The following is a 14,455-nucleotide window of genomic DNA, read 5'->3' on the forward strand; positions in this document are numbered from 1 at the left end:
TTAGTCTAATAAAAAAAAGTCAATTTCCAGTTATTCAATAGAAATAAATTACCTTATAAAGCAAATAAACAATATTTAATAGAAAAAATAAATTTCTTTGTTTTTTTATTAGTTACAATCTAAAATATTGTGTTTCAATTATGCAATCAAATAAATATTTTCCAGCCCAAAAGGTTAAATGACAGGATTTAAATGTAATAAAAAACATGACATGCACCAGCAAAATAAAGCCTACTTTGAAATGCCAATACTAAACATAGGCTTGTTACATATGGTAAAATAAAAAAAAGTGACTGAAGTTATTAAATAGATCAGTGGATCCATTCCATCTTTTCAAATCAGTAACCGTTTCATTGATCAAAGCGGGATGTTGGGTGTTTGTCATCAGCATCTGTACAATGCTGCCAAACATTTAATATGGCAAATAAGCCCTGCCATGGCAACCTGACATAGAGGCCAGCAAACAATGCTCTACACACCATGGCAACGAGATGGCGGGAGACGGCCGGAGGACGAGTTGCTGGCCTTCTGCTTGTTTACAGAGAGAAACAGAAGGGCTGAAACGGCGAGAGATGGCTAAAAGGTGAAGGAGAGGTTGCCATTAAAGAAGGGATGAAAGTAAAGGACTGAGAGGTACAGGCAGAGATAAAAAAGAAAGTGAGACACAACTACATTCCAAGTGTACTCTTGACACCCAGTGACGCTGTCAAATGTCTGCAGTGTGTCACACAATAACAGCAGAGTGCATGTACAATCTGTCAACACGTCATATTACAGCATGCTCTGCGCTTTACCTCTGCACAATCTGTGCAAAATGCACACAGTCTCCTCCAACTAGAACGGAAACAGGAAAAGCAGGCTGAATTAGCAGAAGCGTGCTGCAACGTGTGCCAGGACAGAAATTATTTACAAAAAGGTGCTTATGCAAGCTATGAGATGAAAATTTTTAAGTTAACAATCTATATTTTTCTTTATGAAAACCAGTCTTGAGAGCATACACACAGAGATACACAGCTCAGGACACTCGGGTACCTGCTCTCAAGCATCCACACACTGGAAAACATACCAATTTTTAACCTCTACGGCACTTACTAAAGTAACTAAACAACATCTTTGAAGCTGACTTTTGCACAAGCACCATGTAATATTTCAAGTTGAGTCCATTTAACTTCTTTAAGAAGTATTTTTTTAATATACTTAATCAACTATAAATGACCATTCAAATCTATATCCAGTTTAGTTAATGCAAAAATAATAAATAAATAATAAATTTCTCTATTTTTAAACCTGTCCAACTGGTCATGAGTACAAGCATGAATATAACTTACAGCGCAGCCATTTCCAGAAAGAAAAAAGATGCAGCACATTTATGGACAGTTTGTCAAATACATATAAAAATAAACAGAAAGAGACATAATCAGACAAGTCATAAAAAAACAAAGAAAACAACATACATTAAAATAAAAAAAATACAACAAAAACAAAACAACGAGAAAATCAGGAAATACAAAAACAGCCCTTGAAACACACACACACGCAGACACACATACAATACTTCAACATGAGACGGGTCATAAATATTTCCTAACAGGAGTCAATAAACCTGTGCAGGCTATTAGACAGCCAGTTGGTTACACCCGTGTGTCATATTAGCCAGGTTCTGCAGCTTGAGAGGTGCTAGAACTGATAAAAACATGCTAATAAGAGGGTGGGGGGCAGAGAAAAGGTATCAACGGCAAGCAGTCAGGCAAGACATTTGTATGGAGAGGAGCAGGGCAATGCTGACGTCAGTCTGCTTCGACATACAGCGTCAGCAGCACTCTGAGCATGCACACGCTGACAATGAGGACTGGGCTATGGCTGTCAAGAAAAGGAGATGGTGATACAGAGAAAGGAAAAGCTGTTTTACACACAGGATATTCAGCACAAAGAGCTAAGCAGAAGAAGGGTTGTGTGTGTGGTTGTGTGTCCTGTTAGCTTGGACACAGCTTAATAGACAGAATAGAGCTGTGCTTGCATCATGCTGCAAAAGGCTCAGATGATGGGAGGGAGCAGACAGGGACTAAAAAACTGTGTATGAACTTTTGACCTCATGAGGCCCACTATAAATACCCTAAATTCAAGCGCACATATTTTGTACTAACAAAAATTAAATAAATAAATAATTTTAAAAATGATTTATAATTATATATATATATATATATATATATAGATATAGATATATATACAGTTTGTATTGAAACATTTTAAATATTATTAAAACACACACACACACACACATATATATATATATATATATATATATATATATATATAAATATATATACATGTGTGTGTTTTAATAATATTTCAAATGTTTCGATACAAACTGTACACAACCAACAAAGGAAATAACAAAAGCATGAATAGACTAAGGAGGTATGCAAGAAGGAGAAGAAGACAGGTCCAAAGCCTCGTAAGAATCTTTCTGCATTGGAACTGCTTGGCTCAGCAGCCCACAGATCAACAGATCCAAAGGGATAACTGGGGGTACTACAGATGGCTGGGCCGCCTGTGGCTGTCACCGGTGTCGTCATGGGCAACCTGGCAGGACCATGGAAAATTCTTTGACTAAGGAAATGAGCCCTTTTAGAATGTCATCCCTCTCTTTCACACTCATCTACCACTTCAACGGACCTGCTGTTGTTCAACGTCCACCCAGCCCAGGCCAGCATTTCTAAGTGTCATTTGGAGTAGCTATTTGTTTATTTCTTCTTTCTTTAAGTGATGTTACTTTGGACACCGTTGTGTTTTCTTATATTGCTCCAATTCTATTAATTTAAAAGACAAAACAATTATTCAAATGAAATATCTTACTCATACTTCTTTCTGCAAAAAGATTTTTAACATTACAATGTTTGAAGTGTCAATGCATATATAGATAAAAGTTGTGTATTTTATTAAAAGTTTTGTATTTCATTAATCTGACAATAGTTGAAAAAAGAAATATATCGCTACAGACATAAAAAAAGAGCATGTGATCAGATCAAACTAAAAGAAGTGCAGTAAAAACCAAATATTTATGACTATTGCTAAAGGCGTTCCTAAGTTTTTCTTTAACTGGATCAATCATTTTCTGTGAAAACACTGAATTAGCTGCCTTAGTCTATGTATTTAAATAACACCAAACATTTTCACAGTGGAAATATGTACGAGTATTTATAGAAGTCAGCATGTGCTGAATTGGGAGTCACTCAGGATAATGAAGGGCGTGAAACAGGCTTTGGGGTTGATATGTCATACTTGTCAGCAACTGGTATTAGTTTACAAACAGAACAAAGAATAAATATGATAAAATAATAATAATAATAATCCTGAGACTTCAGTCCACACTGAACAGTAACTCCCTCCACACAGAGGACACTGTTCCTGAGCTGCTTTACGTTCAAGTTTAGTCCAGCCTTTCCTGCATGTACAACAGAAGGTTTTGGACAGAACTTGACAAGAGGTGTGACGGCAATGTGTACTACAAGATAAATACTGTATTTTTCAGCATTAAACAAGTACTTCTCATACAAAGGACTTCTAAATCAAAATCACCAACCTATACATGAGTATGATTTCTTCAACAAGAATAATGATGCCAATTGTTAGAAATTCTACATTGAGTAATTTACTTAATGAACACATATATCACATATATCACAATTACATGAGCTATATCGACCCTTTGTTCTTAGTATGTAAGAAGCCAAATAGTTCTGAGATTATCTAATAAGCACCTGTTTCTTGTTAGATGATTACTTCACGGCTCTGTTCCCAGTGTTTGTCAATCCCGATCCGGTGGACCCACTCCCCTGCATGTTTTAGAATTGATGCTTCCCAGCTCTAACACACCTCATCCAAATGATTAGGTCTCCTCAACGGGTTGACATTAAGTTTTTTGCAGGCAGGTTAACTAACCAATAATTACAGCCAGGTGTGCTGAAGCAGGAAAAACTGTAAAACATGCAGGTAAGTGTTGCCATGCTTTTCGTTGTTAATCCTGTGGTTGGTGTTTCTGTTCTGTTTTTTTTTCTCCCTGATATTTTGGATTTTAATTGGGATTGTATCTGGGCTACTCTTGAATTTCCAGCTCCACTAAACTAATTCTCAAAACTCTTAGCAAAATTAATTATTTAAATCTGAACTAAAGCCAAACCACAAAAACCTCTATAGAGCAAGTGCAGCAAACACATCTGAGCTTAATCAGATATATATCTTTATATATATATTTATATATATATAATATATATATATATATATATATATATATATATATATATATATATATATATATATATTTTAAGGAAGTGACGTGAAGCTCTTCCAAATGCTGCTGAGCATTCATGCTTTGTGCACATCAATGGCGAATCTAATGGACTTTTACTGTCCTGGATACCTGCTCCATGTAGATGCTAATCGCTCCATGTAGAGCAAATGGAGTGAGCATTTTGATGGTGGAAGGTAACAAGAGGGGCATGGAAAATGTGGATGCAGAAGAACTTGTGGCTTAACAAAACAGCACATAGTCTGCTTCGAACTGCGTTGGTTAGAAGAGAGATGACACACTTAAAACACAGGTACTCTGCAAGACATGTCAAATACTTGTGCCAAACACCAGGGAACATGTGTTTAATCTCCATTGCCACCTACAGTACAACCACAAGGAGCTATAGACGAATCCAGCTAATGTTTTTTGTGTTGCGGCGCCGTCACCTTTATTCCGAATTACCTTGTATCTGATGACAAGGACAGTGCTGTGGATATCTGGATTGTGCGAGACAGTGGTCCACTGTTACTGATGAGCGTATCTTATCTGGTGTTATCAAAGCTATTCGGTTTTTCATATTAGTCATCGGTCCAATAATGTCTGAAAATCTGCTTCATCTGACAGAAACTACTTTTAACAATCCACACTGAAACAGAAAACGAATCTCCGTTTATAATTTATCAAACGTTGGTAAAAAAAAAAAAAGCTTCAAACTTTTGCAAAGGCTGTAAATTTTCTATTTTATCTCTATTCTTTAGGATGAAAGGCACAGTAGCACATGATCTGTTTTTGTTGCTGACCAAATTATTTTATCAAGAAGAGTTACTAAAATCTACCATTAGCTAAAAACATGCTACTAGAGTTATCATAGCACAAGCTGTTAAGTTCAGCAGACGTCTGTGCATGGGGGTTTTGCCTGTAGAGCTCGTATGAGAAATAGCAGCTTTATTTATGAAAGATCATATCGTCATCGCAACTTTCAAAAGTGTGATCGCATATCGCCTGTTTTTCCTAATATTGTGCAGCCCTAGTCAAGCATTTAGTAGCATCTAGTAACAAAGCTACAGTCCGCAACCGTTACGGAAGCTGATCATTGCTGACACCTGAGGTTCGTCACTCATGCAAATGCCCGCCCCTGATTCCCTGTTTGGAGTGGCTAGAGCAGTCACACCTTCGTCCCCTCCCCTCTGGTTGGCTCACCACTTGACCAATCACAACGCCAGCCACCGTCCACCAGGAAATACAGGACTGCTGCTGTGATCATCCTGGAGGGTGAAGCTGTTTGACAGACAGTTTTCTCAAACCCAGCACCCGCTGTGTTGCCACTTGAGCCGGTCTGTTTTTGTTCAATATAATAAACACAAATTTACTTATTTTTACCATCTGTCTTAATTTGCTACACCCTCTCATACCCCTATCCTGAGTCGTAACTGCAACCAACTAAAAGCTAAGTAACTAAAATCCACAAAAAAAAAAAAAAAAAAAAAAAAAAAAAGAATTCTAGGATTGCTATAGAACTGCTGGGCTTTTGTGGGAACATGGCAGTTCAACATGCAGGGAGGAGGGCCAACCCAATCTTTTGATACAAACTGCCAACTCTGGGGAAAGGTATGTGTAATTCAGGCTTGTTGAAGCGGGAATACACTGAAAACCTGCTGGATTACGCTTCTCGTAGGACCAAATAAATGCCATAAATGTTACAGATTAGGACCTAAAGTTTTAACTGTTTTATTTAAGACAGACTAGTTGTGACAGTTTGACTTACTTTGAGTATATCAGATTATAATGTAAAACGCCATCTGCATAGCCCTATGGAACTGTGCATCATTTTTTCAATGACTTCTGCCAACAACAGAAGGAGCTGGTGTAAGTTAGAAAAGAAAAGATAAATGAAGTGTGGTATTTTCTATGTAAGAACCTCCGATCTGAAAGTGTTGGAATAATATGAAACAAGACGACATATACATTAAACCTTGTTAGTTCTCATTAAACCATCCAGATGTTGCATGCGCAAAAACATTTCACATAATTTGCTGATTTTTTTTTTTTTTTTTTTTTATCATTTTACAGGACTGCAGTGACTCACCATTACACAATGTGAAATAAATTTCCTAGAAAAATAATTTACTTCCTCCTTACACCCCAGGATTATGCTACAATACACGAGGATAGCATGCTTATCAACAACCTGTGGACTAAACCAGTAATGTATGATTGCTATCTTGTAAACATTGAATTCTGACGTGACCTTTGTCACAACGCAAGACACAGTCAAATGTTCTAAATCCTTTCCAGCCTTTGTCTCTCTCTCTCTCTCTCTCTTTGGACAGCCATTATTGTAATGTTTTTTAAGGATTACGCTTTATTCCTTCCAGTTTCCCTGATAAGTTAATAGATGCTTTTTCATATGACCCCCAGCATCGAGTACAATTAGGTGAACAAGTCTTCAGCTATTTCTATGTAAAACCATGCTCAGTCAAGTACTGTAGGCTACTTCTTTAGCACTGACATCAGCACAACCACCGACTGAAAATATAATCCGTCTGTAAAGTTTAGTGAATTGTGCTGGTACCATTCACCCACAATCCGCATTTGGGGTTTTCTGTGCTGTAAAGATGTAGATGACAGCCTTGCAGTAGTACACTGTATTTTGACCACAGGATCCATTTACAGAAACCAAGGCCAACAGTGGGGTCTTTTCCTCTACCCCCTCCATTAAAAAAAAAAACAAACAAAAAAAAAAACAGCATGGTAGTACTTTTTATTTTGAACCTTTGGGTGGGGGGGTTGATATACTTAACATTTATCATAGATCATCTATACTCTTCTTTTTATTTTTGCTTTTCTGCTTCAGACATCTCAGATTTAATATCGACAACATCTTGTAGAATCTGGTAATTTCAAGTGGTTGTTTGTAAAAACATTCCAACTCTTTACAACCGATTTTCACACAGCTTCAATAAGCTGAGAAAACAGAGCACACAGCGCAATAAAACACTTATCTCAGATTGTTCCGCAGCAGTTATTCTCTATAGCTGAATTTCTACTCGCATGGCGCATGCCTACGGTAGGGCTGCTGACGCCGGCAAAACGTGCTCTCGCACTAGGGTGCAAGGTTATGCCATTGTGTTAGTTTGATTTCCACGATTACCACACAAATTCAGCGAGAAGCTCAAGAAATCCAGAAAAACATTATAACAAACCGACCAATAACAAGGCAGTACTTCCACATAACCACGCTGCAAACACGGGTGCACGTCGGGTCTGAAAGAGGTGCACATCAAGCCTCCACGGACTTGTGTGGAACATACGGCGGTGACACATAACTAGGTCTGGGTATCGTCACTAATTTCCTGAATCTATTCTATTCAATTCACCACAGCCTATTTCGGTTTGATTTAATCTGATTTGATATCAATTCATTTACAGCTAATGGTGTAACACCACCTATTTTTCTTGAATTTTAAAGAAATCTGGGAGTAATCAGATTATTGTAATAATCTGATCTGACACGTCTACATTCATTTCTGAAGTACCATAACAATACAGTATTTGCCAGATTCAGAGCCAGAAATGCTGTGATGGAAAAAAGATAAAAAATAAAACAATAAAAAAATTCCCACAGGACAGAAAAAAGTCAAACTTTTTAAATGTCCTGATGAAATTTCAGTAGAGTCACTAAATATTCTTAAAGTTCAGATCTCAGATAACGTGCTGATGTTAACAAAAGCTACATAGAATACTGGATCCATTTTAAGCCATAATATGACTCAGAAATTCCTTCAACTACCTAAATTCTGCTTGTTCAGCTGTGCCAGTTGCTGTGACGACCGTGACACTATTGGCGTTAACATCAGGGCAGGAGAAATATTCTATCTGCTCCTCAATGGAGGAAGATGCTTCCACCTCCACCTGCCTGAGAAAATTTAGAAAACGCTCATATTTTAGTCTGATTTTATGCTGGTTGACGTGTTTTCCGACACATGCACTTTGTCCTCTGACGGAAACCTGTGTGTGCGCGCATGTGTCTGTGTGTGTGCGCTCTACTGTAAACCAAGTGGTAACCTCCGCCTGTAAAATGTGAAGCCTATGCGGAAGTGCAAAAAAATTACACTTCACCCCTCATCCGCTAGGGACTGGCTCCAGAGCAACAGAGCAAATCCCCATAGACTCCCATGTTAAAAAGGCCAACTTCACAGCAGAAATAAACATGTTTAAAGCCTGGTACAAGAATCCCTTTTTAGGATGATTAGGTCACGTTTACCTTGATGACAAGCTAAGCTAACTCATCTGTTTTAATATTATTTAATCTTGAACTTCTGCATAATTAGGGGCGTGTCCTTGTGATTGACAGGTATCCAATATCTGCGGAAAGAAGGGAGAGTGCAGCACAACCATGGTTTTTAGCCGGCTAACAGCGTGCCTTAGCTTTAGTCCGCCTACCTCCGTTAGCTGGTTAGCTACCATTGCTCGTGGTTAGCTCGGTTAGCTCTTAACTATAGGCAGCTCAGAGTTTGATGGTTGTCAATCATCCACCCCACCTTCACGGTCCCCCTCTCAGCTCGACCTCTTTGCCCATTTTTGGATTTTCTGGGACTAACGACACGCGTTAAGCTACCAAGATGGCGAAGGAGGGAACACCCAACAAACTTCACTTTTGCTCTTCAGAAACCTACGGGTGACATCACAGAGGCTCCGTCCATCTTTTATATACAGTCTATGCTGTAAACAAAGAGAGCAGGCGCAGCTACGACATGCCGTCATGTAAATCAGATAAATAGCATCAGACTGTATAATAAAAGGACGAAGTGTACACCTGTTCTAGAGGAAATGTGACTATAAATGACCATATCAGATTTATTTTAAACTAAGTGTGTGGTGACATCACTTCCATTGGTCAATGTAACTGCGCCCGTTAGCATTAGCTGCTAACATGACTGCAGCGGTCTTATGGGCTTGACACACAGGAGGCGACGTCGCTCCTTCTCCATTCATTTCCTATGGAACCTGCATATTGAGGCGAAAATCGCTGCCCTCCTCCAGCCAAGCGACAGGCGACATTCGTGCATGTGAAATGTTGAGCTTGCTCATGTAGACGTGCACACAGGGCTTGCAATGCGACACAAGAAAATAGAAAAATGTTCAATTTTTGTCGCTGTTGCCTGGCACTACAGCCAACCAGCAAGGGGCTTCATGGACTGACCAATGAGAGCAGGCTAGACAAAGCATTCTGCAAACACTTTGAACATGGAAGAATATTTTAGCAGAATAAATGGCAGCCGCGTGGCGCCAGAGTGAATTAGTCCAAATTTACGTTCTGGATTTATCTCGATCAGCCTTGAGGTCCATCAAACGATGATATTCAAGATGCTGTTTCCTATTTTGTAAACTCGGATGAACCCAGGGTTGTCTTTTTTTTTATACAGTAAACAGCAAGATTTCTATCAATTCGTGCAAAATCTTCTGACTCTCCATCTTTCATACTTTGTTATGTCAGGGACTGGTTCGAAAATGTCAAAATCCCCACCAATATCATAACCAATCAAATTCATGGAAAAAAGCAATCTTAGAGCGCGATGCGCGTCCCGTGTGTTCGGTTTCACAAAGGCTGCGATGAGTTTCACCTGTCGCTGTCGTTGGTCGCCTCCCGTGTGTTGAGCCCGTTAGTGTAAGTTGCTAATGTGATTGGTAATACGCTGCAAAAGACTTTACAGGTAAATGTACACTGGTGTACATTCACCTTTGATTTTGGAGGCAACACAGGAAACCAGTTGTGTGTGTGTATATATGCTAAGATCTCGAGTAGTCTCGGTAAGTCATGCGAGAGTCACGTTACCGGAAATTAGAACATATTAAAAAATATCCATCTCCAAGTTTTATGTATTGATATTGGATTTATTTCATTTGAATAAAAAAAAAAAAAAACAATAAATCGATTTTTTTTAACCCAGCCCTACGCATAACCGACCTTCTCCAGGCGCCGTGCAACTACAAATCCAGCTTAAGGCAATGGTTCCCAACCTGGGGTCCCCAAGGCTTTGACTGGCAGAGCCAGTGTGATTTAAATGAAGACCATGCCAACACAGAGACAAGTTGATGTGTATTCGCTTCAAAGTTTGTTTGTTTTTTTTTTTTTTTGTCATTTCAGTGTGTCATTCATATGGAACCAGTGCCCCAAAACACTAACGTTGCACCATTTCATAATGAGAGATGTCTAAGAAATGCAACAGCGCAGATGAATCATCCTTATTTTGAAGGGGAAAAGAGTGACGTTATATGTTGATAGTTACTATAACTTTGGTTTTATCAAAGAAAAGGAGTCAGCCAGAATGCATCATTTATGATGGAAAGCTAGCTAATGAAAGCATCAAACCAAGCATGGTTTCAACACAGGGAGGGCAGGGGCTGCACAGCTTTTTGGTAGTGTCATAAAGGGGGTCCTCAGGGAAAATACACTGGGAACCACTGCTCTAAGGAACATATTAAAAACACCCTAAACCCCACACAAACATGTCTTGTGAACAAATTTCTACTAAATGGACCTGAGGGGCCCTTCCTTGTTTACCTGTCTGTAGGTCACTCTGATCAGTGTGGAAATGGCGCCTTGTATAGCAGAAACAGAGGCAGCAGTAGTCATTATAACGAGCAATAAAACGTTATCTCTGATTCTTTCACAGTTATGTTCAAAGTCACCAATAAAATCTAGTAGACGTGTGCAACATGAAAAGTTTTTAAGTTAATATAGCTGAAACAGGCCTCCCGGTTTAACAGTCTGTGTAGGCCGCTTTGATCGGCCTGAAAATGCTGCCTGGGAGGAGCGACCCATTTCATTGTAATCTACCCTGTAACTCACCCAGGGCTGAAATAATCTATTCGCTTCTTGAATTAAGCCTCAAGTATTTATGTTTTTGGTGCTGTTTCTCACAGTACAGTTGTAAGGACTCACTGGGGCAAGACAGCTGATGGAAACAATAATGCACTGCATTAAAAGTTAAGATAGTGTCATTTCCCTTTTGTTGTGTATAGGCATAAAAAACAGACAGGTATTTGGTTTTACTTTTTAAGACAAACATTACAAACTGTTGTGATGTGCTACTACACAGCTGACATCTCACAAACATTTGCTCCCGTTTGTAATATAAGTTGCCAGTATTGGATTCAGGTGTTCCACTAGTCAACATACATTTACGCCATATGGACTAATCTCTGTAGTGTTGCATAACAAATGGTTCCTCTTGTGCTAGAAGGGTACTTTTGCCAGGGTAATACGTAGCTAAGATGCTCTTTAGCTAACAGAGTACTTGTTTGGTTGTTGAAACAAACACACATTGCAAAAGTCTTCGAGCTCCTGAAATTTAACAGAAGTCTACTTTGGTGAGCCAAGTGTCTTTGGATGACAAAGCAACACACTTCATCTCCATTTTGCTTGTTTACATTCTTGGATTTAGCGCATGCTAACTCTGAACTCATAAAGGTGATATTTTCATGACTTGGTTTTACATCTGGTTCTTGATAATAAAACCAGTATTTCAAGCTCCTGTATTCCATTCTGTTTTCGTGATTGAAAAGCAAATACCTGTATATTGATTTGCAAATGAGAGCAAAGTGATCCTTCTTTGGTCCAAAAGTCTCTCACTGCTCCTCACTTTATGCACTGGGTTCCCAATTTAATGTCACCAAATTTACCCATTTATCTAAATTATGTAAAAAAAAAATATCAATGGAATAAAATTCCTCATAAGACATTATGTAATAAGAGAATGCTTTGTCTTCTGTGATGTACAAAAATATTCATTTAACGAAGTAAGGCTGAAACTGTATCTAAAAACAGCACCAAATATAACAAGGAGCCAAAGGAATTTGGACAACATCAAGTGATTGATCAGCTGCAATACTGATCCAACATCCAAGCCTGCCTGGTCTTCATCTACAAAGGTAAACTCGACTATGGTCGTACTTTGCTGCTGCAGAGTTAGTAGCCTACACAGCTTTCTCATTTTCTATATCAAGAGCGCAGCATGTGGTTTTACTGGGGTGCTTTGTTTACATGAGTCAGTAGAAGTAAATGTGCATAGCCTTTAGACAGGCACCCACTACTTTCTGTGAAACTGGAAAGAAAATTACTGCCTGCATCACCAGAAAAAAATAAACAGACAAAATAGTTAGGAATGTTAGAAAAATGGTGCAAGTCAACTTGCTGGTGGTTCTTTCTAAAGCTATAATTTCATCACAATGAAGACACTAGACAAGCAAGAGGCGCAAGGAATGAAGTAAATTATCAGATGATGGTATGACAAAATGTTCTATACACCTGGGCCAATGAGGGGTTCAACTGATTTTCTCTTTTCTAAGAAGTTGATAGTCAATAGTAGTAGCAGTACCACCAGAAACCACAGGGGCAGTGTTACAGAGTATAGCTCATGTGTAATCACCAAAAGGAACAAATAAGAAACTGCATGACAAACTTAATGTTAGCTAAAAATTGCTGCAAAACGACCAGATGTGACGACTGAAGTTAAACAGCCAACAATGATGAAGACACTCTGATAAAACTGATGATCTGGATAAAAAAAAACGTGTTTTGTGCAGCAGTGATAAAAGTCCTACAGCAGCAAGTACAAAATTTTAATATTTTTTTTACATTCGATGATCACTTTAGTTGTAATAATCAGTTCAACATTTCATTAAATCTAGGCCTAAAGAAAAGTCTTTTCTTGATCAGTGCTCCTGCCTGGCCCCCCATCAGAACTTTTCTGGACCTGCCCCTGCATAGCTGAAACATAAACTCTCTCTACAGCTACATCCTTTTGTCAGCTACTTTGTTAGAGAAGGTCCAGCCAAAAACAGTACTTTGGGGTAAATACATGACAGTGTGAACCATGAACCACTAGTTTCCTCCTTCTCAGCTAAATGATAAACGCAACGAGAGAAAACCAATCAGCTGATCAGCACTCGCTGCACAAACAAACTAACCTGTTCCCTATGACCAACAACAGGTTGTTGCTTTTTCAGTGAAATGATGCATTTTGCCTAATAAATAACGAGCAGCATGAGCTTCACATCTTTTTATTTAAAACCTAGAACAGAATGTTGTTTAAAAAATAGCACATTAGTTTAAAAAATGTAAAAACCAAATACACCAACTACCTACTTCCAGTAATCAGTGATCAACCCCAGAACATCCTGATTGCAGCATGCTCAGTAAAAACCAAAAAATCTGCAGTCTAATTGGCTGCAAACTTGAAGCAGCCAAAGCAAGCAAGCAAGCTGAGTTTGTGAATGCAACAGTAAAAACTCATGGAAGCCTGATGAAGAGAAGGCAAAATAAAAGATATCTCAGGCTGCTCTAAAGCTGAAGGTGTGTCCTCATTCCAAGACAAACTGGTAAAAGATAATTCAAAGTCCTCCATCCACATTTTTGGATTTACTGTATCTCTCAGCTGCCCCAAAATTACTGTTGCGTCCTTCAGAGATAGATGTCTTTGTGCCTCAGTTGTTGCTGATTCTACAACTCCACCTTGGATGCATCCAAATACGTTCATAGGGAGACTGCATGTACTCCACATGCATGCACAGTTTCTCTCAGGATTTCCGGGTTCCTAATACAATTATCAATTGCCACCAACTGATCCAACATGCATGTGTTTGTACACACATGCATGTTAAGTTAATTGATGATTCTAAGTTGACTTTGGGTGCAAGCCTAAGTGTGCATGGTTGTTTGTTTATTTGTCTTTGTTGACCTGGTGATGGACTGGTTACCTGTCTAGCTGAGATACGCTCCAGCCTCCCACACATCCTGAATAGGATAAAGTTGGTATAGAAAACTGATGAAAAAAGATGCAAAAGAAGAATGCTGAGAACTTCATAAGTTATCGACAAAATGTTATAAAACAGGATTTACCTGTTACACTTTAAACATATTTTTTTCCCACAATGAAATTGGGGACAAGGGTCACAGTAGGGCAGAGGAATTCAAATCAGTGGTCTAATAGATATTTGTGATGTTTAGCCAAGAATCAAAATATAATTCTAAGCAATTTGATGAGGTTACAGCTTTTAGCTGAGCTTGCGAATATAAACATTTCCGAACACAACAAGCATGCATTTATAATCATGTATTTATTTTTACTTAACCTGTTGTAGTCACTTTCAGTTATAAGA

At 38.5% G+C, this 14,455-nt stretch overlaps 1 protein-coding gene across 3 annotated transcripts in view; it reads right to left on the reverse strand.

The window, feature by feature from the left end:
* The window catches only part of pde3b (phosphodiesterase 3B), a 62,708-nt gene that overhangs the window by 22,044 nt on the left and 26,209 nt on the right, over positions 1–14,455 (reverse strand). The gene's annotated exons all lie outside the window — the stretch shown is intronic.

Source organism: Melanotaenia boesemani, chromosome 1 (genome assembly GCF_017639745.1).
Source record: "Melanotaenia boesemani isolate fMelBoe1 chromosome 1, fMelBoe1.pri, whole genome shotgun sequence".
NCBI classification, from domain to species: Eukaryota; Metazoa; Chordata; class Actinopteri; order Atheriniformes; family Melanotaeniidae; genus Melanotaenia; species Melanotaenia boesemani.